The 27,556-nt window shown below is 26.3% G+C and overlaps 2 long non-coding RNA genes across 2 annotated transcripts in view; both read right to left on the bottom strand.

Moving 5' to 3' along the window:
* The window catches only part of LOC126307611 (uncharacterized), a 54,173-nt gene extending 40,397 nt beyond the window's left edge, over positions 1-13,776 (bottom strand). The window contains exon 1 of the long non-coding RNA XR_007553647.1: positions 12,891-13,776. This is a non-coding gene — a long non-coding RNA (uncharacterized LOC126307611). The remainder of the gene's footprint in view (positions 1-12,890) is intronic.
* The window catches only part of LOC126307615 (uncharacterized), an 82,901-nt gene that overhangs the window by 47,921 nt on the left and 7,424 nt on the right, over positions 1-27,556 (bottom strand). The window lies entirely within an intron of this gene.

Raw genomic sequence — 27,556 nt, 5'->3', positions numbered from 1 at the left:
CTATTCCTGCTCATGCTCCAAATATGAAGTATAAAGTACCAATGTCCTTATGGTTTGTTGAGAATAATCTTTTTGGCGGTAAGATGGCTGAATTTTAGGTGGTAGACTGTAAATCTACTTATGAGATGTTTTCTCTCTTATCATATTTAGGTCTTATATTCAATTATGATTCTAGACTGCAATTCTAGAGGTGTAAAATTTTACTAAGGCCTAAAAGATTATTCTTATAATTATAACTTTGAAGGTTATTAGTTTGATTAACTTAAGTCCTTAGTATAATGAAATTAAGGTTGATGTTGAAATCAATCCTATTGTTGAAATTATTACTGTTATAGGAAGAATGATTCTTGATTTTTGGGACTTTATCTTTATAGATCACGAATTTTCTGTGTATGATATAATTAGAGCTGAGAATCTAATACGTATATAGTAGTAGAGTGTAATTGTAGTTAATACAACTATAATAGTTATAATAGTTGTTATATTGTTTTCTATTAATGATTGTATTACAATTCATTTTGGTAAGAATCCAAGGAATGGTGGTAGTCCACCTAAAGATAATAAAGATAAGAATATTATGAATTTAATTTCGGTTTTTATATTTCTGGCTGAATAAATTTGATTTATGAAAAATAAATTTATTTGCTTAAATAATAAAACTATAATTAATCTTAATAGTGAGTAAATAATGAAGTATAGTTCTCAGATGTTTTCTCTGACTGTTAATGATCTAATTATTCAACCTAGATGTCTGATTGATGAATATGCTAAAAGTTGTCGTAAGGATGTTTGATTTAAACCTCCTATTGCCCCAATAATAATTCTTAAGATAATAATTGTTCAAATAAAAGTTCTTAATTGAATACAATAAGAAAAGACCATTATTGGGGCGATTTTTTGTCATGTTATTAATGTTAAACAATTATTTCATCTTGATGCTCCTATAACTTCTGGAAATCAGAAATGGAAAGGTGCAGCTCCAATCTTTAATAATAGTCTAGATCTAATTATTATTGATGGGATAAATTCTGTTTCCCATCCCATGGGATATTTTATTTGAATCAGCAAAATTGAAAATAATAATATTGTCGATGCTATTGCTTGGACAATAAAATATTTAATTGATGATTCATTTATTATTATATTTTTATTTCTTGTTAGGAGCGGAATAAATGAAAGTAAGTTGATCTCAAGTCCTATTCAAACCCCAAATCAGGAATTTGATGAAATGGACAGGATCGTTCCTATCATTAATGTTGATTGGAAGAGAAGTTTTGTAGAGTTGTTGGTCATTAAAAAGGAGAGGATTGATACCTCTATAAATGGGGTATGAACCCATTAGCTTGTTTAGCTTACCTTTTTACATTAAGGTGTATGATGCACGTTAGTTTTTGATACTAAAGGAGGTAGTTTAATTCTATCTTATGTAATTTTAATGAAGGTAATTTTATTTACTTTATTTACCCTATCAAGGTAACCCTTTAATCAGGCACTTCATTTATTTAATATATAAATCGAAAGTTTTTTTTTGAAATTCTTTTATGTATTATTTTGTTTAATTAGGATTAATTTATCCTGCTCATTTTATTTTTATATATATATATATATATATATATATATATATATATATAATAAATAATTTATATTAATATATTACATTCAATTGAAATTAAAGTATTATAAGTTCATCTTACCATTATCAATTGATTATTTTAATGCAATTATTTACTTAGGATTATAGCTACTTAAGTTTTTAGCTTAAAATAGGTTATTATAATATAATATATATAATAATATGTAATTTAATATTTAATATTATTATAATTGGATATAATAAATAAAATTATTAATTTAAATATAAAATATTATAATTAATATAAATAATTATATTAATGATAATAATATAATTATGTAAATTATCTATAATTAGATTATTTAACTAATATATATGAAAGTTAACTTAATATAAAAAAAGAATTCATATTAATAACATATTATATTAAATTACATAATTGTATAAAATATATTTATTATATTATTTATTCTTTCTTTATTTATTAGTGAAAAGAAAGATTAAATAAGAAAGAATATAATACATTTATTGCTATACATGTTCCATATTAATCTTTAATTATATATAATAGAGAAGTTTTTGTGGTCATACATAGGGGTGTTTCTTTTTTTTTGTTAATGTTTGTGGTTTTTTTCTTTTTTTTTCTTTAAATATTTGAATCTTTTATTTTTTCCTGAATTAATAGATTTAAAATTTTCTTATTTTTTATTGTTAAAAGTTTTATTCTTGCTTGTTTATTCACTTTTTCTTTGTATTATATGTAAGTTTTGTTAGACTAAATGTTCTTTTTGCAGTAATTTGATTTAATTATCAAGTGATTTTGGATTTAGCAATTGATTTAGTATCGGCATAATTCGTGCCAGCAGCCGCGGTTATACGATTGATACAAGTGAATATTATTGGTTAAAACAGTTGTTTATATTATTAGGGTTGAAATATAAATTTGTAAGGTGAAATGTTAAAATTTATTTGTGGCCCTTTTTATGAATCTGTGAAATTTAAATAATAAACTAGGATTAGATACCCTATTATTTTAAACGTTAATTATATTTACCAGGGTACTATTAGTTAAGGTCTTTAAACCCAAAGAATTTGGCGGTATCTCATTCCATTCAGAGGAACCTACCCCATGATTGATAATACTCGATTTACTCTACTTAATTTATTTGTTTGTATATCTCCGTTATCAGAGAATCTTTTTAGAGTTATAATTCTCAAGATTTATAATTATAAAATATTTCAGGTCAAGGTGCAGCTTATAGTTAAGAGGAGGTGGGTTACAATAGATTTTTGTTTATAACGGATTTGATAGTGAAATACTGTTAATGAAGGTGGATTTGATAGTAATTTAATTTATTTAATTTAACTGATATTGGCTCTGAGATGTGTACACATCGCCCGTCGCTCTCATTATTGATTATTCTATTTTATTTTAAAGTAGCTTCAATTTAGATGAGATAAGTCGTAAAATAGTAGATGTACTGGAAAGTGTATCTAGGAAGAGTTTCAAGATATAACTTATTAGTAAAGTGTTTCATTTACACTGAAAATTTTTCTGTGCAAATCAGAATATCTTGATTATTTATTTTATTATATTTATTTTTTGTTTATTTAATTATTTAATATAAATAATTTTATTGTATTTTTGTCTTAGTATATTTTATAGAATTGATTTTTTAAATTATAGTTTATTGGTGTAATGTAAGTGTTTTATGAAATATTATTTTAAATTTTTTTAAGTAGATTTTATTTATTGTACCTTTTGGATCAGGGTTTATCAAAATTTTAGTATTTATTTTACTTGTCTCGATTTGGGTTGATTTATAAATAATTTATAGTTAATGTATCATAATTATTATTAAATTATTTATAGAAATGATATGTTAATCGTTTCCCAAGATATCTAGTTTCTTAAGAAAAAATTTAATTTTTTAAAGTTATTTGTTTTTATTTAATTTTTTAAGTAAAAATATTAACTTATTTATTCTTTAAGGGATAAGCTTTGAAGTTAATAACCTATAATTTATTTTATAGAAATATAATAGTAAGCTTTAAACCAGCTATCTTTAAGATTACGTTTTAGTTCATTATTTTTTATTTTGATTTTATAAATATTTTAGGTTTTTTATTAAGATTATTAATTTAATTTTAAAATTTTTGTAATAATGATAGAATTAGTATATTTATTTGTATGAAATTTTTACCTTGTGAACTTATTATAAGGAACTAGGCAAAATTGATTTCCGCCTGTTTATCAAAAACATGTCCTCTTGTTTATATTTTGAGGTCTGGCCAGCTCACTGAGCGTATTTTTAAAGAGCCGCGGTATTTTGACCGTGCAAAGGTAGCATAATCATTAGTCTCTTAATTAGTGGCTGGAATGAATGGCTTGACGAGAAATCAACTGTCTCTTAATAAATTTTTGAATTTAACTTTTGAGTCAAAAGGCTTAAATTCTTCTTTAGGACGAGAAGACCCTATAGAGCTTGACATTTTACTTTTATATAGTTTTTTGTTTGTCTTTCTATATTTAATGATGATGTTTTGTTGGGGTGACATGAAGAATAGATAAACTCTTCATTATTATATCATTTATTTATGTTTGTTATTTTGATCCATAATTTATGATCATAAGATTAAGTTACCTTAGGGATAACAGTGTAATTGTTTTTGAGAGCTCATATCGACAAAGCAGATTGCGACCTCGATGTTGGATTAAGAAAAATTTTGGGTGCAGGAGCCCAATGATTAGGTCTGTTCGACCTTTAAATTCTTACATGATCTGAGTTCAGACCGGCGTGAGCCAGGTCGGTTTCTATCCTAAGATTGTTAATCCATATTAGTACGAAAGGACCATATGGTTAAAATATTTTTTGTTATATTGATTAATATTAATTTATTTACTAGTTTGACAGATTAATGTGTTGAATTTAGAATTCATTTATGTAGATTTTTTCTACAAATAGTATTGATACTTTATGATTTATTTATATTTATTTTGAATTTTCTTTTATTGGTTATTTGTGTTTTAATTAGTGTTGCCTTTTTAACTTTATTAGAGCGTAAGGTTTTAGGTTATATTCAGATTCGAAAGGGTCCAAATAAGGTAGGTTTTGTTGGAATTCCTCAGCCATTTAGAGACGCTAATAAGTTAATTTGTAAGGAGCAGCCAATTCCTATTATATCTAATTACCTACTTTATTATTTTTCCCCTGTTTTTGATTTAATGATTTCTTTAGCCGTTTGAGTAATTTTTCCTTATTTAACTTATATGTGTTCTTTTTCTTATGGATTTTTATTTTTTTTATGTTGTACTAGATTAGGTGTTTATACTGTTATAATTGCTGGTTGATCTTCTAATTCAAATTATTCATTATTAGGTTCTCTTCGTTCTGTTGCTCAAACAATTTCTTATGAAGTTAGTTTAGCTTTAATTTTATTGTCTTTAATTATTTTAATTGGTAGTTTTAATATGTTTGATTTTATAAACTATCAGCTTTATTGTTGATTTATTATTATTTCTTTTCCTTTAGCTTTAGCTTGTTTTGCTTCTTGCTTAGCTGAAACTAATCGTACTCCTTTTGATTTTGCTGAAGGGGAATCTGAGTTAGTTTCAGGATTTAATATTGAGTATGGTGCGGGTGGTTTTACTTTAATTTTTTTAGCTGAATATACTAGAATTGTCTTCATAAGAATGTTATTGGCTTTAATTTTTTTGGGCGGTGATTTTTATTCTTTTATATTTTTTATTAAGCTTGCTATTATATCTTTTGGTTTTATTTGGGTTCGTGGAACATTACCACGGTTCCGTTATGATAAATTAATGTACTTAGCTTGAAAAAGTTTTTTACCTTTATCTTTGAATTTTTTTATTTTCTTTGTTGGTTTAAAGATTTTATTTATCTCATTTGTTTAGTGAAATTTTTTGAGAAAAGTTAATAGAAGAGTTAAACTTCTAATTTTATGTTTTCAAAACATATGCTTTTCCTAAGCTAATTAACTTTATTCCTTAATTAATTTATCTCATGCGTTTGCGACATGGACATTAATTAAGAAATATGTGAAGTAAATAATTGTTAAGATTTGACCTGTTATAATATAAGGTTCTTCAACAGGTCGTTTACCAATTCACGTTAGTAAGCATACAACAACTACTATAATTCAGAATAAAATTTGATTAATAGGGTAAAATTGAATGCCTCTGAATGGTGTTTTATTATAAAATGGTAAAATTATTAAGATTCTAATTGATAAAAATAATGCAATAACACCTCCTAACTTATTAGGGATAGATCGTAGAATTGCATATGCAAATAGGAAATATCATTCTGGTTGAATGTGAACTGGAGTTACTAATGGGTTGGCAGGTACAAAGTTATCTGGATCTCCTAATAGGTAAGGATTAATTAAACATAGTATAATTAATAATGATGTTATTATTACAAATGTAATAGAATCCTTAAAGGTAAAGTATGGATGGAATGGAATTTCTTCAATATCTCCATTTAGTCCAAGAGGATTATTAGATCCTGTTTGGTGAAGAAAAAATAAATGAATTGCTGCTATAGCAGCAATAATAAATGGTAATACAAAATGGAATGTGAAGAATCGATTTAATGTTGCATTATCAACAGCGAATCCTTCTCATACTCATTGGACTAAATCTGTTCCTAAGTATGGGATTGCTGATAATAAATTAGTAATTACTGTTGCACCTCAAAAAGATATTTGGCCTCAGGGTAAGACATATCCTATAAATGCAGTTGCTATAACTAAAAATAAAATCACTGTACCAATTATTCAGGTATGTATATATATATATAAGATCCATAGTAAATTCCCCGTCCTACATGTAAGTAAATACAAATAAAAAAATTTGATGCTCCATTTGCGTGTAAGGTTCGGATAATTCAACCATTATTTACGTCTCGGCAGATGTGTACTACACTACTGAATGCTATTTCAATATTTGATGTATAATGTATAGCTAAAAATAGTCCAGTTACGATTTGAATTACCAAACATAACCCTAATAGGGATCCAAAATTTCATCAAAATGAAATATTTGTTGGGGCAGGTAAGTCAATTAAAGAGTTATTAATAATTTTAATTAAAGGATGTCTTAATCGTAAGGGTTTATTCATTAGTAATTATCTTATTTTACGAATAGGTCCCTGATTAATATTGGTGATTTTAACAACTGCTAGTAGTGCTAAAAGTAAATAAATTATTATTATTATTGTAATAATGAATGTTGGTCTATTATATAATTTTTCTAAAGATATTGTTATTTCTTGATAATTGATTGAATTATTAATATTTATAGTTTCGGTGTTTTTGAAAAAGTCTATAAATATAGATATATCTAGAATAATTAATATTAATATGATAAATACTCACATTATTAATGTAATAATTATAGTGATTGATTTAGGCTGAAATATTTCGTTTGATGCAATTCTTGTAATGTAAATAAATAATACTAGTATACCACCAAGAACTGTTAAAAATAAAATATATGATAATCAATATCTTTCTATTATTGTTCCTGTTATTAATCCAACTAGGAAGGTTTGAAGGATAATAAAAAGCATTATTGATATTGGGTGTCTTAATTTAATAAAATTAATATTTATTACATTTGATAATGTTATAATTATTATTTTGATCATTTCAGGGGTTAGTTTATTTAAAATACCGGTTTTGGGGACCGATGATGGAAGCTTTTCCACCTCTGAAGTTTTAAAAGTGGGGGCTGGACTAATTTCCGGTTTACAAGACCGGCGTTTTTTTTAAACTATTAAAACTAATGTTTATATTCTCTATTTTTACCTCTTTATTGATTTATTTTGCTGGTGTTTATGTTTTTTCTTCTAAACGTAAACATTTATTAATGGTTCTTTTGAGATTAGAATATATTGTTCTTTCTTTATTTATGTTAGTTATTGTTTTTCTTATTGAGTTTGATTATGATTATTTTTTTCCTCTTTTTTTTTAGTTTTTTCTGTTTGTGAGGGTGCTTTAGGTCTTTCTATTTTAGTTTCAATAATTCGTTCTCATGGTAATGATTTTTTTAATTCTTTTGGTTTATCTTTATGTTAAAGTATTTATTTATAACTATTTTTTTGATCCCTCTTTGTTTATTAAATAATTGTTGATGGTTGGTTGATTCTTTAATGTTTCTGTCGGGTTTTGTTTTTATAATTTGTGTTTATTCATATGCTGATTTGAATATAATTAGATATTATTTTGGTATTGATTATTTTTCTTTTAGTTTAATTTTACTTAGTTTTTGGATTTGTTCTTTAATAATCACTGCTAGAGGTTCAGTTTATTTAAGTTCATATCATTCTAATTTTTTTGTTTTTATGGTTTTGATTTTAATAATTATGCTTTATTGTTCATTTGCTAGATTAAGTCTTCTTTCTTTTTATATTTTTTTTGAGGCTAGATTAGTTCCTACTTTACTTTTAATTTTGGGTTGGGGTTATCAACCTGAGCGTTTGCAGGCTGGTGTTTATTTAATTTTTTATACTTTGGTTGCTAGATTACCTTTATTATTAGTTTTATTTAAGGTTTATGATTTTTCTAATACTTTATATTTTCCTTTATTGGTTGATTTTGGTTCTTATTATTTTATGTTTTATGTATTTATAATTTTGGCTTTTTTAGTTGAGATACCTATGTTTTTGGTTCATTTATGACTTCCTAAGGCTCATGTAGAGGCCCCTATTTCAGGTAGAATAATTCTTGCTGGTGTTTTATTAAAGTTAGGTGGTTATGGTATTTTTCGTGTTATAAAGGTTATTTCTTATTTGGGTTTAAAGTTTAATTATTTTTGATTGTCTTTAGGTTTATCTGGGGGTGTTATTGTAAGATTTATTTGTTTTCGTCAGTTTGATTTAAAGTCTTTAATTGCATATTATTCTGTTGCTCATAAAAGAATGGTTATTGGTGGATTGATGACTATGAATTGATGAGGTTGTGTAGGTTCTCTTTCTCTAATGGTTGGTCATGGTTTATGTTCTTCTGGTTTATTTTGTTTATCTAATAATATTTATGAACGTTTAGGTAGACGAAGATTATTAATTAACAAGGGTATAATTAATTTGATGCCAAGAATGGCTTTATGATGATTTCTTTTAAGATCATCAAATATGGCTGCTCCTCCTTCTTTAAATTTGGTAGGTGAAATTAGATTATTAAATTGAATTATATCTTGATCTTCTTTTAGATTCTTTGCTTTGATTTTTTTATCTTTTTTTAGAGCTGTTTATACTTTGTATATATATTCTTATTCTCAGCATGGGAATTATAATTCTGGTGTTTATACTTGTTCTCTTGGTTATTTTCGTGAATATCATCTTTTACTTTTACATTGATTGCCTTTAAATATTCTCTGTTTAAAGGGTGAATATTTCTTTGTTTAGTTTGCTTAAGTATTTTAATTAAAAATATTGTTTTGTGGAATCAATGATATGAAGTTTTTCATCTTAGGCCGTGAATTTATTTTCTATTTGTTCTTTGAGTTTTTTTTCTTTGTTTATTTCGAGAACTATAATTTTTATGTTAGGTATTTATTATTTAATAATTGATTATAGAGTTTTTGTTGAGTGAGAGCTTTTCAATTTAAATGGTTCTATAGTTGTTATAACTTTAATTTTGGATTGAATATCTCTTATTTTTATATCTTTTGTTATATATATTTCTTCTTTGGTTATTTATTATAGAGAGGATTATATATCTGGTGAAAAGAATATAAATCGTTTTATTATTATTGTTTTAATATTTATTCTTTCTATAGGTTTTTTAATTATTAGTCCTAATTTAATTAGAATTTTATTAGGTTGAGATGGTTTAGGTTTAGTTTCTTATTGTTTAGTTATTTATTATCAAAATGTAAAATCTTATAGTGCTGGTATATTAACTGCACTTTCTAATCGTATTGGTGATGTTGCTATTTTAATTTCTATTGCATGAATGTTAAATTTTGGTGGTTGAAATTATATTTATTATTATGATTTTATTTCTAATTCTTTTGAAATAAAGCTCATTACTATATTAATTGTTTTAGCAGCTATAACTAAGAGAGCTCAGATTCCTTTCTCTTCATGACTTCCTGCTGCTATAGCAGCTCCTACTCCTGTTTCTGCTTTAGTTCATTCTTCTACTCTTGTTACTGCTGGTGTTTATTTATTAATTCGTTTTAGACCAATATTGGATACTTATAATTGTGGTTGATTTTTACTTTTAATTGGTTGTATAACTATATTTATGGCTGGATTGGGCGCTAATTTTGAGTTTGATTTAAAGAAGATTATTGCTCTTTCTACTTTAAGACAACTTGGTTTAATAATAAGAATTTTGGCTATAGGTTATCCAAAGCTTGCATTTTTTCATTTATTGGCTCATGCTTTATTTAAGGCATTATTATTTATATGTGCAGGTTCAATAATTCATAATTTGAAGGATTCTCAGGATATTCGTTTTATAGGATCAATTGTTAATTTCATACCTTTAACTTCAGTTTGTTTTAATGTTTCTAGTTTATCTTTGTGTGGAATACCTTTTTTAGCGGGATTTTATTCAAAGGATTTAATTCTTGAGATGGTTTGTTTAAGATGAATTGATTGTTTAATTTTTATTCTTTATTTTTTTTCTACTGGTTTAACTGCTTCTTATTCTTTTCGTTTGTTTTATTATTCAATATCTGGTGATAATAATTTTTATTCTAGATTTTCTTTTGATGATAAGGGTTATTATATTTCATTTGGAATAATTGGTCTATTGTTTGTTGCTGTTTTTGGTGGTAGTCTTTTATCTTGATTAATTTTTCCTATTCCTCATGTGATTGCTTTACCTTATTATTTAAAGTTTTTAACTATTACAGTTGTTATTTTAGGTGCTTATTTAGGTTATCTTATTTCTAATTTTGATTTTTCTCATAATTTATTTTCTTTAAGTATACTTTCTTTTGTTAGATTTGCTGGTTCTATATGATTTATACCTTTTCTTTCAACTAAGTTTATTAGATATATTCCTTTAAAAATAGGTTATTATTCATCTAAGTCATTTGATTATGGTTGAGGTGAATTACTTGGTGGTCAAGGTTTATATAGATTATTTATTTATTTAATTGGTTATATTCAAGGTTGATATGATTCTAATTTCAAGATTTATCTTTTAACTTTTATTTTTTGAATATTTATTTTGGTAATATTGTTTTTCGTTTACTTAAATAGCTTATAATTAGAGCGTGACACTGAAGATGTTAAGGAAGTATTTTTACTTTTAAGTATTTATAAATATAGATATATTATTTTTACAGTGAAAATGTAATGTTTTATTTAAACTATATAAATTCTAGAAATGTTAACGGAGTTTAACCGCTAATATAAAAAGTTAGCAGCTTTCATATTGGCTTTACATTTCCTTAATTGGAACTATTATAGTTCAATTATATTATTAACAGTAATACGCCTCTTTTTGGCTTCAATTAATAAGAATAAGGGTAGTACATACCAATCTTCCTGGTCGAAACTGACTGCAATATTTCGCTTCTTATTCTATTTAAGGGTGATTGATAATATCAATACTTTTTGAATGCAACCCAAATGTTATATTTAACTACAACCCTTTATTCTGCTCATTGTAATGCTCCTTGGTTTCATTCATGGTATAGTCCTCCTAATAGAACTAGAATAAAAAATATTGTTGATACTGTTCAGATTATAATGTCTGAAGTTTTAAAAATAATTACAATTGGTAGAATTAGTGCAATTTCTACATCAAAAATTAAAAAGATTACTGCGATTAGGAAGAATCGTATTGAGAATGGTATTCGTGCTGATCTTTTTGGATCAAACCCACATTCAACTGGTGATCTTTTTTCTCGATCATTAATTAATTTTTTTGATAGTGTTGTTGCCAGGATTATAACAATTATTGGAATAATAAATCTAATGAAAACTCTTGTTGATAGAATTAGAATTGTTTTTCTTGATTTATATCAAGCTTTCTGATTGGAAGTCAAATGTACTATTTATACTAGAAAAACAATTATCTACCTCATCAATAAATAGAGATATATAAGAATAATCATACTACGTCTACGAAGTGTCAGTATCATGCTGCTGCTTCAAATCCAAAGTGATGTCTTGGTGAAAATTGATTTATTGAGTGTCGAAGTAGACATGTTGATAAAAAGATTGTTCCAATAATTACGTGTAAACCATGGAATCCTGTTGCAACAAAGAATGTTGATCCATAAACTGCATCTGCAATGGTAAAAGGTGCTTCTCAATATTCATATGCTTGAAGTATTGTAAAGTATAGTCCTAATAACACTGTGAAGAATAATCCTTGTAGTGCTTGAGTATGATTAGATTCCATTAAACTATGATGTGCTCATGTTACTGTTACTCCTGATGCTAAAAGAATAGCTGTATTAAGTAATGGAATTTGTATAGGGTTAAAGGGTTGAATTCCTATTGGAGGTCATAGTATTCCTAGTTCAATTGTTGGTGCTAATCTTCTTCTAAAGAATGCTCAAAAAAAAGAAACGAAAAATAATACCTCTGATGCAATAAATAAAATTATTCCTCATCGTAATCCAATTGATACAAATCCTGTATGTAATCCTTGATATGTTCCTTCTCGTACTACATCTCGTCATCATTGAATTATAGTTAGTAGGGTAATTCCAAATCCAATTATGAATAAGTTAATATTAAATAGGTGGAATCATTTTGCTAGTCCTGATACTAGGACTATTGCTCCAATTGCTCCTGTTAATGGTCAAGGTCTATAGTCTACTAAGTGGAATGGGTGGTTTGAGTGAGTTGTTAACATAGGTTTAATATACTTCTCTAGAATATAGAGTTCTTAGAATTGAGAAAACATAGGCTTGAATTATTGCTACTGCTGATTCTAGAATTAATAGAAGTATTTGTCCAATAATTAGTAATGAGATTAAGTTTATTGCTATAGATGGTCCTGTGTTTCCTAATAAGGTTAATAATAAGTGTCCTGCAATTATATTTGCTGCCAACCGTACTGCTAATGTACCTGGTCGAATAACATTACTAATTGTTTCAATTAGTACTATAAATGATAATAATGCAGGCGGTGTACCTTGTGGTACAAGGTGCGTAAATATAAGATTAGTATGGTTAATTCATCCAAATAATATAAATCTTAGCCATATAGGTAGGGCAATTGCAAATGTTAATGCTAAATGTCTTGTTCTAGTAAAAATATAAGGGAATAATCCTATGAAATTGGAAAATCATGTAAGAATTTAAAGGTCAAACAGAACTAATCATTGGGCTCCTGCACCCAAAATTTTTCTTAATCCAACATCGAGGTCGCAATCTGCTTTGTCGATATGAGCTCTCAAAAACAATTACGCTGTTATCCCTAAGGTAACTTAATCTTATGATCATAAATTATGGATCAAAATAACAAACATAAATAAATGATATAATAATGAAGAGTTTATCTATTCTTCATGTCACCCCAACAAAACATCATCATTAAATATAGAAAGACAAACAAAAAACTATATAAAAGTAAAATGTCAAGCTCTATAGGGTCTTCTCGTCCTAAAGAAGAATTTAAGCCTTTTGACTCAAAAGTTAAATTCAAAAATTTATTAAGAGACAGTTGATTTCTCGTCAAGCCATTCATTCCAGCCACTAATTAAGAGACTAATGATTATGCTACCTTTGCACGGTCAAAATACCGCGGCTCTTTAAAAATACGCTCAGTGAGCAGGCCAGACCTCAAAATATAAACAAGAGGACATGTTTTTGATAAACAGGCGGAAATCAATTTTGCCTAGTTCCTTATAATAAGTTCACAAGGTAAAAATTTCATACAAATAAATATACTAATTCTATCATTATTACAAAAATTTTAAAATTAAATTAATAATCTTAATAAAAAACCTAAAATATTTATAAAATCAAAATAAAAAATAATGAACTAAAACGTAATCTTAAAGATAGCTGGTTTAAAGCTTACTATTATATTTCTATAAAATAAATTATAGGTTATTAACTTCAAAGCTTATCCCTTAAAGAATAAATAAGTTAATATTTTTACTTAAAAAATTAAATAAAAACAAATAACTTTAAAAAATTAAATTTTTTCTTAAGAAACTAGATATCTTGGGAAACGATTAACATCTCATTTCTATAAATAATTTAATAATAATTATGATACATTAACTATAAATTATTTATAAATCAACCCAATTCGAGCCAAGTAAAATAAATACTAAAATTTTGATAAACCCTGATACAAAAGGTACAATAAATAAAATCTACTTAAAAAAATTTAAAATAATATTTCATAAAACACTTACATTACCAATAAACTATAATTTAAAAAATCTATTCTATAAAATATACTAAGACAAAAATACAATAAAATTATTTATATTAAATAATTAAATAAACAAAAAATAAATATAATAAAATAAATAATCAAGATATCCTGATTTGCACAGAAAAATTTTCAGTGTAAATGAAACACTTTACTAATAACTTATATCTTGAAACTCTTCCTAGATACACTTTCCAGTACATCTACTATGTTACGACTTATCTCATCGAAATTGAAGCTACTTTAAAATAAAATAGAATAATCAATAATGAGAGCGACGGGCGATGTGTACACATCTCAGAGCCAATATCAGTTAAATTAAATAAATTAAATTACTATCAAATCCACCTTCATTAACAGTATTTCACTATCAAATCCGTTATAAACAATTATCTATTGTAACCCACCTCCTCTTAACTATAAGCTGCACCTTGACCTGAAATATTTTATAATTATAAATCTTGAGAATTATAACTCTAAAAAGATTCTCTGATAACGGAGATATACAAACAAATAAATTAAGTAGAGTAAATCGTGTATTATCAATCATGGGGTAGGTTCCTCTGAATGGAATGAGATACCGCCAAATTCTTTGGGTTTAAAGACCTTAACTAATAGTACCCTGGTAAATATAATTAACATTTAAAATAATAGGGTATCTAATCCTAGTTTATTATTTAAATTTCATAGATTCATAAAAAGGGCCACAAATAAATTTTAACATTTCACCTTACAAATTTATATTTCAACCCTAATAATATAAACAACTGTTTTAACCAATAATATTCACTTGTATCAATCGTATAACCGCGGCTGCTGGCACGAATTATGCCGATACTAAATCAATTGCTAAATCCAAAATCACTTGATAATTAAAACAAATTACTGCAAAAAGAACATTTAGTCTAACAAAACTTACATATAATACAAAGAAAAAGTGAATAAACAAGCAAGAATAAAACTTTTAAAAATAAAAAATAAGAAAATTTTAAATCTATTAATTCAGGAAAAAATAAAAGATTCAAATATTTAAAGAAAAAAAAAAAGAAAAAAACCACAAACATTAACAAAAAAAAAGAAACGCCCCTATGTATGACCACAACAACTTCTCTATTATATATAATTAAAGATTAATATGGAACATGTATAGCAATAAATGTATTATATTCTTTCTTATTTAATCTTTCTTTTCACTAATAAATAAAGAAAGATTAAATAATATAATAAATATATTTTATACAATTATGTAATTTAATATAATATGTTATTAATATGAATTCTTTTTTTTATATTAAGTTAACTTTCATATTTATTAGTTAAATAATCTAATTATAGATAATTTACATAATTATATTATTATAATTAATATAATTATTTATATTAATTATAATATTTTATATTTAAGTTAATAATTTTATTTATTATATCCAATTATAATAATATTAAATATTAAATTACATATTATTATATATATTATATTATAATAACCTATTTTAAGCGAAAAACATAAGTAGCTATAATCCTAGGTAAATAATTGCATTAAAATAATCAATTGATAATGGTAAGATGAACTTATAATACTTTAATTTCAATTAAATGTAATATATTAATATAAATTATTTATTATATATATATATAAAAAAATAAAATGAGCAGGATAAATTAATCCTAATTAAACAAAATAATACATAAAAGAATTTCAAAAAAAAACTTTCGATTTATATATTAAATAAATGAAGTGCCTGATTAAAGGGTTACCTTGATAGGGTAAATAAAGTAAATAAAATTACCTTCATTAAAATTACATAAGATAGAATTAAACTACCTCCTTTAGTATCAAAAACTAACGTGCATCATACACCTTAATGTAAGAAGGTAAGCTAAACAAGCTAATGGGTTCATACCCCATTTATAGAGGTATCAATCCTCTCCTTTTTAATGACCAACAACTCTACAAAACTTCTCTTCCTATCAACATTAATGATAGGAACGATCCTGTCCATTTCATCAAATTCCTGATTTGGGGTTTGAATAGGACTTGAGATCAACTTACTTTCATTTATTCCGCTCCTAACAAGAAATAAAAATATAATAATAAATGAATCATCAATTAAATATTTTATTGTCCAAGCAATAGCATCGACAATATTATTATTTTCAATTTTGCTGATTCAAATAAAATATCCCATGGGATGGGAAACAGAATTTATCCCATCAATAATAATTAGATCTAGACTATTATTAAAGATTGGAGATGCACCTTTCCATTTCTGATTTCCAGAAGTTATAGGAGCATCAAGATGAAATAATTGTTTAACATTAATAACATGACAAAAAATCGCCCCAATAATGGTCTTATCTTATTGTATTCAATTAAGAACTTTTATTTGAACAATTATTATCTTAAGAATTATTATTGGGGCAATAGGAGGTTTAAATCAAACATCCTTACGACAACTTTTAGCATATTCATCAATCAGACATCTAGGTTGAATAATTAGATCATTAACAGTCAGAGAAAACATCTGAGAACTATACTTCATTATTTACTCACTATTAAGATTAATTATAGTTTTATTATTTAAGCAAATAAATTTATTTTTCATAAATCAAATTTATTCAGCCAGAAATATAAAAACCGAAATTAAATTCATAATATTCTTATCTTTATTATCTTTAGGTGGACTACCACCATTCCTTGGATTCTTACCAAAATGAATTGTAATACAATCATTAATAGAAAACAATATAACAACTATTATAACTATTATAGTTGTATTAACTACAATTACACTCTACTACTATATACGTATTAGATTCTCAGCTCTAATTATATCATACACAGAAAATTCGTGATCTATAAAGATAAAGTCCCAAAAATCAAGAATCATTCTTCCTATAACAGTAATAATTTCAACAATAGGATTGATTTCAACATCAACCTTAATTTCATTACACTAAGGACTTAAGTTAATCAAACTAATAACCTTCAAAGTTATAATTAAAAGAATAATCTTTTAGGCCTTAGTAAAATTTTACACCTCTAGAATTGCAGTCTAGAATCATAATTGAATATAAGACCTACATATGATAAGAGAGAAAACATCTCATAAGTAGATTTACAGTCTACCACCTAAAATTCAGCCATCTTACCGCAAAAATGATTATTCTCAACAAACCATAAGGACATTGGTACTTTATACTTCATATTTGGAGCATGAGCAGGAATAGTAGGAACATCAATAAGAATACTTATTCGTGCTGAACTTGGCCAACCCGGATCTCTAATTGGGGATGACCAGATTTATAATGTTATTATTACAGCTCACGCATTCGTAATAATTTTCTTTATAGTAATACCTATTATAATTGGTGGATTTGGTAATTGACTTGTTCCACTAATAATTGGTGCACCAGATATAGCATTTCCACGAATAAATAATATAAGTTTTTGATTACTACCACCTTCACTAACCCTTCTTCTTACATCTTCTATAGTAGATAATGGTGCTGGTACAGGATGAACAGTTTACCCTCCTCTAGCAGGAGCTATTGCACACGGGGGTGCATCTGTAGATCTAGCTATTTTTTCACTGCACTTAGCAGGTGTATCATCTATTCTTGGTGCAGTGAATTTCATTACAACAGCAATTAATATACGATCAGAAAGTATAACTTTAGATCAAACACCTTTATTTGTATGATCTGTAGCTATTACAGCATTACTTCTCCTTCTTTCACTTCCAGTTTTAGCAGGAGCTATTACTATATTATTAACAGATCGAAATTTAAATACATCATTCTTTGACCCTGCAGGAGGGGGTGACCCAATTCTATATCAACATCTATTTTGATTCTTTGGACACCCAGAAGTTTATATTTTAATTCTACCGGGGTTCGGAATTATTTCACATATTGTATGTCAAGAAAGAGGAAAAATTGAATCATTTGGAACATTAGGTATAATTTATGCTATACTATCAATTGGACTAATAGGATTTATTGTATGAGCACATCATATATTTACAGTAGGAATGGATGTTGACACACGAGCATATTTTACATCAGCAACAATAATTATTGCTGTACCTACAGGAATTAAGGTATTTAGATGATTAGCAACATTATATGGAACTAAATTCAAGTTCAATCCACCATTATTATGAGCTCTAGGATTTATTTTCCTATTTACAATTGGTGGATTAACAGGATTAGTATTAGCAAATTCATCACTTGATATTGTATTAAATGATACATATTATGTAGTAGCCCACTTTCATTATGTATTATCTATAGGAGCAGTATTTGCAATTATAGGAGGTGTCATTCAATGATATCCACTATTTACAGGATTAACTATAAATAATACATGATTAAAAATCCAATTTACAATTATATTCATTGGAGTAAATTTAACATTCTTTCCTCAACACTTCCTAGGATTAGCAGGAATACCTCGACGATACTCTGACTACCCAGACGCATATACATCATGAAACGTAGTATCAAGAATTGGGTCTACAATTTCTATTGTAGGAATCATTATATTCATTGTAATTATATGAGAAAGAATGATTACAAACCGAGCAATTATATTTAGAGCTAACATAAGAAGATCAACAGAATGACTACAAAATAACCCTCCTGCAGAACATAGTTACTCAGAATTACCATTAATCTCTAGATTCTAATATGGCAGATTAGTGCAGTAGATTTAAGCTCTACAAATAAAGGTTTGACCTTTTATTAGAAAATATTTATTAATGGCAACATGATCAAATTTATCTCTTCAAGATGGAGCTTCACCATTAATGGAGCAATTATCATTCTTTCATGATCATACTATGGTCGTATTATTATTAATTACAGTAATTGTAGGTTATGCCCTAAGTTATATATTATTTATTGCCTATACTAACCGCAATATACTTCATGGACATTTAATTGAAACAATCTGAACAGCTTTACCAGCAATTACATTAATTTTTATTGCCCTTCCATCATTATGACTATTATATTTACTTGATGATTCAGTAGATGCAATAATTACAATTAAAACCATTGGACGACAATGATATTGAAGATATGAATATTCAGATTTCATAGACGTAGAATTTGACACTTATATAACACCAGAACAAGACCTAGAAAATGATGGATTCCGACTACTAGATGTAGATAACCGAACAATCCTACCAATAAATACAGAAGTACGAGTATTAACAAGAGCATCAGATGTTCTACACTCATGAGCAGTTCCTGCATTAGGGGTTAAAATTGATGCAACGCCAGGTCGGTTAAATCAAGGAACATTCACAATAAATCGACCTGGATTATTCTTTGGACAATGCTCAGAAATCTGTGGAGCAAACCACAGATTTATACCAATTGTAATTGAAAGAACTTCAGTAAATTTATTTATTAAGTGATTATCTAAGATAATTTAAGGAGTTAGTTAAAATAAATAACATGAGAGTGTCAATCTAAAGTAACTAAAAAAAATTAGTACACCTTGAAATTCATCAGATGACTGAAAGTAAGTAATGGTCTCTTAAACTAAATAATAGTAAATTAACGACTACTTCTGATGGGGAAATTATATCCAAATCCCTCAAATATCCCCTCTTATATGATTCTCACTATTCATTATATTTTCAGCTACATTAATCTTGTTTAATCAAATAAACTTCTTCTCATTTAAACCTAACCTTATTAAAAGAGCAGAAAAAGGAACAATTGAAATAAAAAACTTAAATTGAAAATGATAACAAATCTATTCTCAACATTTGACCCATCAACTAACATCTTTAATTTATCATTAAATTGAACTAGAACATTTCTAGGACTATTATTAATCCCATCACTATTTTGACTTACACCATCACGAATTAACATTATCTGAAATAAACTAAATTTAACCTTACATAATGAATTTAAAACACTTCTTGGACCAAAATCATTTAATGGAACAACATTCATTTTCATCTCAATTTTTATTATAATATTATTTAACAATTTCATAGGATTATTCCCTTATATTTTTACTAGAACAAGACATTTAGCATTAACATTTGCAATTGCCCTACCTATATGGCTAAGATTTATATTATTTGGATGAATTAACCATACTAATCATATATTTACACACCTTGTACCACAAGGTACACCGCCTGCATTATTATCATTTATAGTACTAATTGAAACAATTAGTAATGTTATTCGACCAGGTACATTAGCAGTACGGTTGGCAGCAAATATAATTGCAGGACACTTATTATTAACCTTATTAGGAAACACAGGACCATCTATAGCAATAAACTTAATCTCATTACTAATTATTGGACAAATACTTCTATTAATTCTAGAATCAGCAGTAGCAATAATTCAAGCCTATGTTTTCTCAATTCTAAGAACTCTATATTCTAGAGAAGTATATTAAACCTATGTTAACAACTCACTCAAACCACCCATTCCACTTAGTAGACTATAGACCTTGACCATTAACAGGAGCAATTGGAGCAATAGTCCTAGTATCAGGACTAGCAAAATGATTCCACCTATTTAATATTAACTTATTCATAATTGGATTTGGAATTACCCTACTAACTATAATTCAATGATGACGAGATGTAGTACGAGAAGGAACATATCAAGGATTACATACAGGATTTGTATCAATGGGATTACGATGAGGAATAATTTTATTTATTGCATCAGAGGTATTATTTTTCGTTTCTTTTTTTTGAGCATTCTTTAGAAGAAGATTAGCACCAACAATTGAACTAGGAATACTATGACCTCCAATAGGAATTCAACCCTTTAACCCTATACAAATTCCATTACTTAATACAGCTATTCTTTTAGCATCAGGAGTAACAGTAACATGAGCACATCATAGTTTAATGGAATCTAATCATACTCAAGCACTACAAGGATTATTCTTCACAGTGTTATTAGGACTATACTTTACAATACTTCAAGCATATGAATATTGAGAAGCACCTTTTACCATTGCAGATGCAGTTTATGGATCAACATTCTTTGTTGCAACAGGATTCCATGGTTTACACGTAATTATTGGAACAATCTTTTTATCAACATGTCTACTTCGACACTCAATAAATCAATTTTCACCAAGACATCACTTTGGATTTGAAGCAGCAGCATGATACTGACACTTCGTAGACGTAGTATGATTATTCTTATATATCTCTATTAATTGATGAGGTAGATAATTGTTTTTCTAGTATAAATAGTACATTTGACTTCCAATCAGAAAGCTTGATATAAATCAAGAAAAACAATTCTAATTCTATCAACAAGAGTTTTCATTAGATTTATTATTCCAATAATTGTTATAATCCTGGCAACAACACTATCAAAAAAATTAATTAATGATCGAGAAAAAAGATCACCATTTGAATCTGGGTTTGATCCAAAAAGATCAGCACGAATACCATTCTCAATACGATTCTTCCTAATCGCAGTAATCTTTTTAATTTTTGATGTAGAAATTGCACTAATTCTACCAATTGTAATTATTTTTAAAACTTCAGACATTATAATCTGAACAGTATCAACAATATTTATTATTCTAGTTCTATTAGGAGGACTATACCATGAATGAAACCAAGGAGCATTACAATGAGCAGAATAAAGGGTTGTAGTTAAATATAACATTTGGGTTGCATTCAAAAAGTATTGATATTATCAATCAACCTTAAATAGAATAAGAAGCGAAATATTGCAGTCAGTTTCGACCTGGAAGATTGGTATGTACTACCCTTATTCTTATTAATTGAAGCCAAAAAGAGGCGTATTACTGTTAATAATATAATTGAACTATAATAGTTCCAATTAAGGAAATGTAAAGCCAATATGAAAGCTGCTAACTTTTTATATTAGCGGTTAAACTCCGTTAACATTTCTAAAATTTATATAGTTTAAATAAAACATTACATTTTCACTGTAAAAATAATATATCTATATTTATAAATACTTAAAAGTAAAAATACTTCCTTAACATCTTCAGTGTCATGCTCTAATTATAAGCTATTTAAGTAAACGAAAAACAATATTACCAAAATAAATATTCAAAAAATAAAAGTTAAAAGATAAATCTTGAAATTAGAATCATATCAACCTTGAATATAACCAATTAAATAAATAAATAATCTATATAAACCTTGACCACCAAGTAATTCACCTCAACCATAATCAAATGACTTAGATGAATAATAACCTATTTTTAAAGGAATATATCTAATAAACTTAGTTGAAAGAAAAGGTATAAATCATATAGAACCAGCAAATCTAACAAAAGAAAGTATACTTAAAGAAAATAAATTATGAAAAAAATCAAAATTAGAAATAAGATAACCTAAATAAGCACCTAAAATAACAACTGTAATAGTTAAAAACTTTAAATAATAAGGTAAAGCAATCACATGAGGAATAGGAAAAATTAATCAAGATAAAAGACTACCACCAAAAACAGCAACAAACAATAGACCAATTATTCCAAATGAAATATAATAACCCTTATCATCAAAAGAAAATCTAGAATAAAAATTATTATCACCAGATATTGAATAATAAAACAAACGAAAAGAATAAGAAGCAGTTAAACCAGTAGAAAAAAAAATAAAGAAAAAAATTAAACAATTAATTCATCTTAAACAAACCATCAAACCATCATTACGACTATTATATTTACTTGATGATTCAGTAGATGCAATAATTATAATTAAAACCATTGGACGACAATGATATTGAAGATATGAATATTCAGACTTCAGAGACGTAGAATTTGACACTTATATAACACCAGAACAAGACCTAGAAAATGATGGATTCCGACTACTAGATGTAGATAACCGAACAATCCTACCAATAAATACAGAAGTACGAGTATTAACAAGAGCATCAGATGTTCTACACTCATGAGCAGTTCCTGCATTAGGGGTTAAAATTGATGCAACGCCAGGTCGGTTAAATCAAGGAACATTCACAATAAATCGACCTGGATTATTCTTTGGACAATGCTCAGAAATCTGTGGAGCAAACCACAGATTTATACCAATTGTAATTGAAAGAACTTCAGTAAATTTATTTATTAAGTGATTATCTAAGATAATTTAAGGAGTTAGTTAAAATAAATAACATTAGAGTGTCAATCTAAAGTAACTAAAAAAAATTAGTACACCTTGAAATTCATCAGATGACTGAAAGTAAGTAATGGTCTCTTAAACCAAATAATAGTAAATTAACTACTACTTCTGATGGGGAAATTATATCCAAATCCCTCAAATATCCCCTCTTATATGATTCTCACTATTCATTATATTTTCAGCTACATTAATCTTGTTTAATCAAATAAACTTCTTCTCATTTAAACCTAACCTTATTAAAAGAGCAGAAAAAGGAACAATTGAAATGAAAAACTTAAATTGAAAATGATAACAAATCTATTCTCAACATTTGACCCATCAACTAACATCTTTAATTTATCATTAAATTGAACTAGAACATTTCTAGGACTATTATTAATCCCATCACTATTTTGACTTACACCATCACGAATTAACATTATCTGAAATAAACTAAATTTAACCTTACATAATGAATTTAAAACACTTCTTGAACCAAAATCATTTAATGGAACAACATTCATTTTCATCTCAATTTTTATTATAATATTATTTAACAATTTCATAGGATTATTCCCTTATATTTTTACTAGAACAAGACATTTAGCATTAACATTTGCAATTGCCCTACCTATATGGCTAAGATTTATATTATTTGGATGAATTAACCATGCTAATCATATATTTATTATATTATTTAATCTTTCTTTATTTATTAGTGAAAAGAAAGATTAAATAAGATAGAATATAATACATTTATTGCTATACATGTTCCATATTAATCTTTAATTATATATAATAGAGAAGTTGTTGTGGTCATACATAGGGGCGTTTCTTTTTTTTTTTGTTAATGTTTGTGGTTTTTTCTTTTTTTTCTTTAAATATTTGAATCTTTTATTTTTTCCTGAATTAATAGATTTAAAATTTTCTTATTTTTTATTTTTAAAAGTTTTATTCTTGCTTGTTTATTCACTTTTTCTTTGTATTATATGTAAGTTTTGTTAGACCAAATGTTCTTTTTGCAGTAATTTGATTTAATTATCAAGTGATTTTGGATTTAGCAATTGATTTAGTATCGGCATAATTCGTGCCAGCAGCCGCGGTTATACGATTGATACAAGTGAATATTATTGGTTAAAACAGTTGTTTATATTATTAGGGTTGAAATATAAATTTGTAAGGTGAAATGTTAAAATTTATTTGAGGCCCTTTTTATGAATCTGTGAAATTTAAATAATAAACTAGGATTAGATACCCTATTATTTTAAATGTTAATTATATTTACCAGGGTACTATTAGTTAAGGTCTTTAAACCCAAAGAATTTGGCGGTATCTCATTCCATTCAGAGGAACCTACCCCATGATTGATAATACACGATTTACTCTACTTAATTTATTTGTTTGTATATCTCCGTTATCAGAGAATCTTTTTAGAGTTATAATTCTCAAGATTTATAATTATAAAATATTTCAGGTCAAGGTGCAGCTTATAGTTAAGAGGAGGTGGGTTACAATAGATTTTTGTTTATAACGGATTTGATAGTGAAATACTGTTAATGAAGGTGGATTTGATAGTAATTTAATTTATTTAATTTAACTGATATTGGCTCTGAGATGTGTACACATCGCCCGTCGCTCTCATTATTGATTATTCTATTTTATTTTAAAGTAGCTTCAATTTAGATGAGATAAGTCGTAACATAGTAGATGTACTGGAAAGTGTATCTAGGAAGAGTTTCAAGATATAACTTATTAGTAAAGTGTTTCATTTACACTGAAAATTTTTCTGTGCAAATCAGGATATCTTGATTATTTATTTTATTATATTTATTTTTTGTTTATTTAATTATTTAATATAAATAATTTTATTGTATTTTTGTCTTAGTATATTTTATAGAATTGATTTTTTAAATTATAGTTTATTGGCAATGTAAGTGTTTTATGAAATATTATTTTAAATTTTTTTAAGTAGATTTTATTTATTGTACCTTTTGTATCAGGGTTTATCAAAATTTTAGTATTTTATTTTACTTGTCTCGAATTATAGTTAATGTATCATAATTATTATTAAATTATTTATAGAAATGAGATGTTAATCGTTTCCCAAGATATCTAGTTTCTTAAGAAAAAATTTAATTTTTTAAAGTTATTTGTTTTTATTTAATTTTTAAGTGAAAATATTAACTTATTTATTCTTTAAGGGATAAGCTTTGAAGTTAATAACCTATAATTTATTTTATAGAAATATAATAGTAAGCTTTAAACCAGCTATCTTTAAGATTACGTTTTAGTTCATTATTTTTTATTTTGATTTTATAAATATTTTAGGTTTTTTATTAAGATTATTAATTTAATTTTAAAATTTTTGTAATAATGATAGAATTAGTATATTTATTTGTATGAAATTTTTACCTTGTGAACTTATTATAAGGAACTAGGCAAAATTGATTTCCGCCTGTTTATCAAAAACATGTCCTCTTGTTTATATTTTGAGGTCTGGCCTGCTCACTGAGCGTATTTTTAAAGAGCCGCGGTATTTTGACCGTGCAAAGGTAGCATAATCATTAGTCTCTTAATTAGTGGCTGGAATGAATGGCTTGACGAGAAATCAACTGTCTCTTAATAAATTTTTGAATTTAACTTTTGAGTCAAAAGGCTTAAATTCTTCTTTAGGACGAGAAGACCCTATAGAGCTTGACATTTTACTTTTATATAGTTTTTTGTTTCTATATTTTTCTATATTTAATGATGATGTTTTGTTGGGGTGACATGAAGAATAGATAAACTCTTCATTATTATATCATTTATTTATGTTTGTTATTTTGATCCATAATTTATGATCATAAGATTAAGTTACCTTAGGGATAACAGCGTAATTGTTTTTGAGAGCTCATATCGACAAAGCAGATTGCGACCTCGATGTTGGATTAAGAAAAATTTTGGGTGCAGGAGCCCAATGATTAGGTCTGTTCGACCTTTAAATTCTTACATGATCTGAGTTCAGACTGGCGTGAGCCAGGTCGGTTTCTATCCTAAGATTGTTAATCCATATTAGTACGAAAGGACCATATGGTTAAAATATTTTTTGTTATATTGATTAATATTAATTTATTTACTATTTTGACAGATTAATGTGTTGAATTTAGAATTCATTTATGTAGATTTTTTCTACAAATAGTATTGATACTTTATGATTTATTTATATTTATTTTGAATTTTCTTTTATTGGTTATTTGTGTTTTAATTAGTGTTGCCTTTTTAACTTTATTAGAGCATAAGGTTTTAGGTTATACAGATTCGAAAGGGTCCAAATAAGGTAGGTTTTGTTGGAATTCCTCAGCCATTTAGAGATGCTATTAAGTTAATTTGTAAGGAGCAGCCAATTCCTATTATATCTAATTACCTACTTTATTATTTTTCCCCTGTTTTTAATTTAATGATTTCTTTAGCCGTTTGAGTAATTTTTCCTTATTTAACTTATATGTGTTCTTTTTCTTATGGATTTTTATTTTTTTTATGTTGTACTAGATTAGGTGTTTATACTGTTATAATTGCTGGTTGATCTTCTAATTCAAATTATTCATTATTAGGTTCTCTTCGTTCTGTTGCTCAAACAATTTCTTATGAAGTTAGTTTAGCTTTAATTTTATTGTCTTTAATTATTTTAATTGGTAGTTTTAATATGTTTGATTTTATAAACTATCAGCTTTATTGTTGATTTATTATTATTTCTTTTCCTTTAGCTTTAGCTTGTTTTGCTTCTTGCTTAGCTGAAACTAATCGTACTCCTTTTGATTTTGCTGAAGGGGAATCTGAGTTAGTTTCAGGATTTAATATTGAGTATGGTGCGGGTGGTTTTACTTTAATTTTTTTAGGTGAATATACTAGAATTGTCTTCATAAGAATGTTATTGGCTTTAATTTTTTTGGGCGGTGATTTTTATTCTTTTATATTTTTTATTAAGCTTGCTATTATATCTTTTGGTTTTATTTGGGTTCGTGGAACATTACCACGGTTCCGTTATGATAAATTAATGTACTTAGCTTGAAAAAGTTTTTTACCTTTATCTTTGAATTTTTTTTATTTCCTTTGTTCGTTTAAAGATTTTATTTATCTCATTTGTTTAGTGAAATTTTTTGAGAAAAGTTAATAGAAGAGTTAAACTTCTAATTTTATGTTTTCAAAACATATGCTTTTCCTAAGCTAATTAACTTTATTCCTTAATTAATTTATCTCATGCGTTTGCGACATGGACATTAATTAAGAAATATGTGAAGTAAATAATTGTTAAGATTTGACTGTTATAATATAAGGTTCTTCAACAGGTCGTTTACCAATTCACGTTAGTAAGCATACAACAACTACTATAATTCAGAATAAAATTTGATTAATAGGGTAAAATTGAATGCCTCGGAATGGTGTTTTATTATAAAATGGTAAAATTATT

Source organism: Schistocerca gregaria, unplaced genomic scaffold, assembly GCF_023897955.1.
Source record: "Schistocerca gregaria isolate iqSchGreg1 unplaced genomic scaffold, iqSchGreg1.2 ptg000350l, whole genome shotgun sequence".
Classification (NCBI taxonomy): Eukaryota; Metazoa; Arthropoda; class Insecta; order Orthoptera; family Acrididae; genus Schistocerca; species Schistocerca gregaria.
Note: the sequence above shows the minus strand (reverse complement) of the source record. Positions and strands in the feature narration are given on the sequence as shown.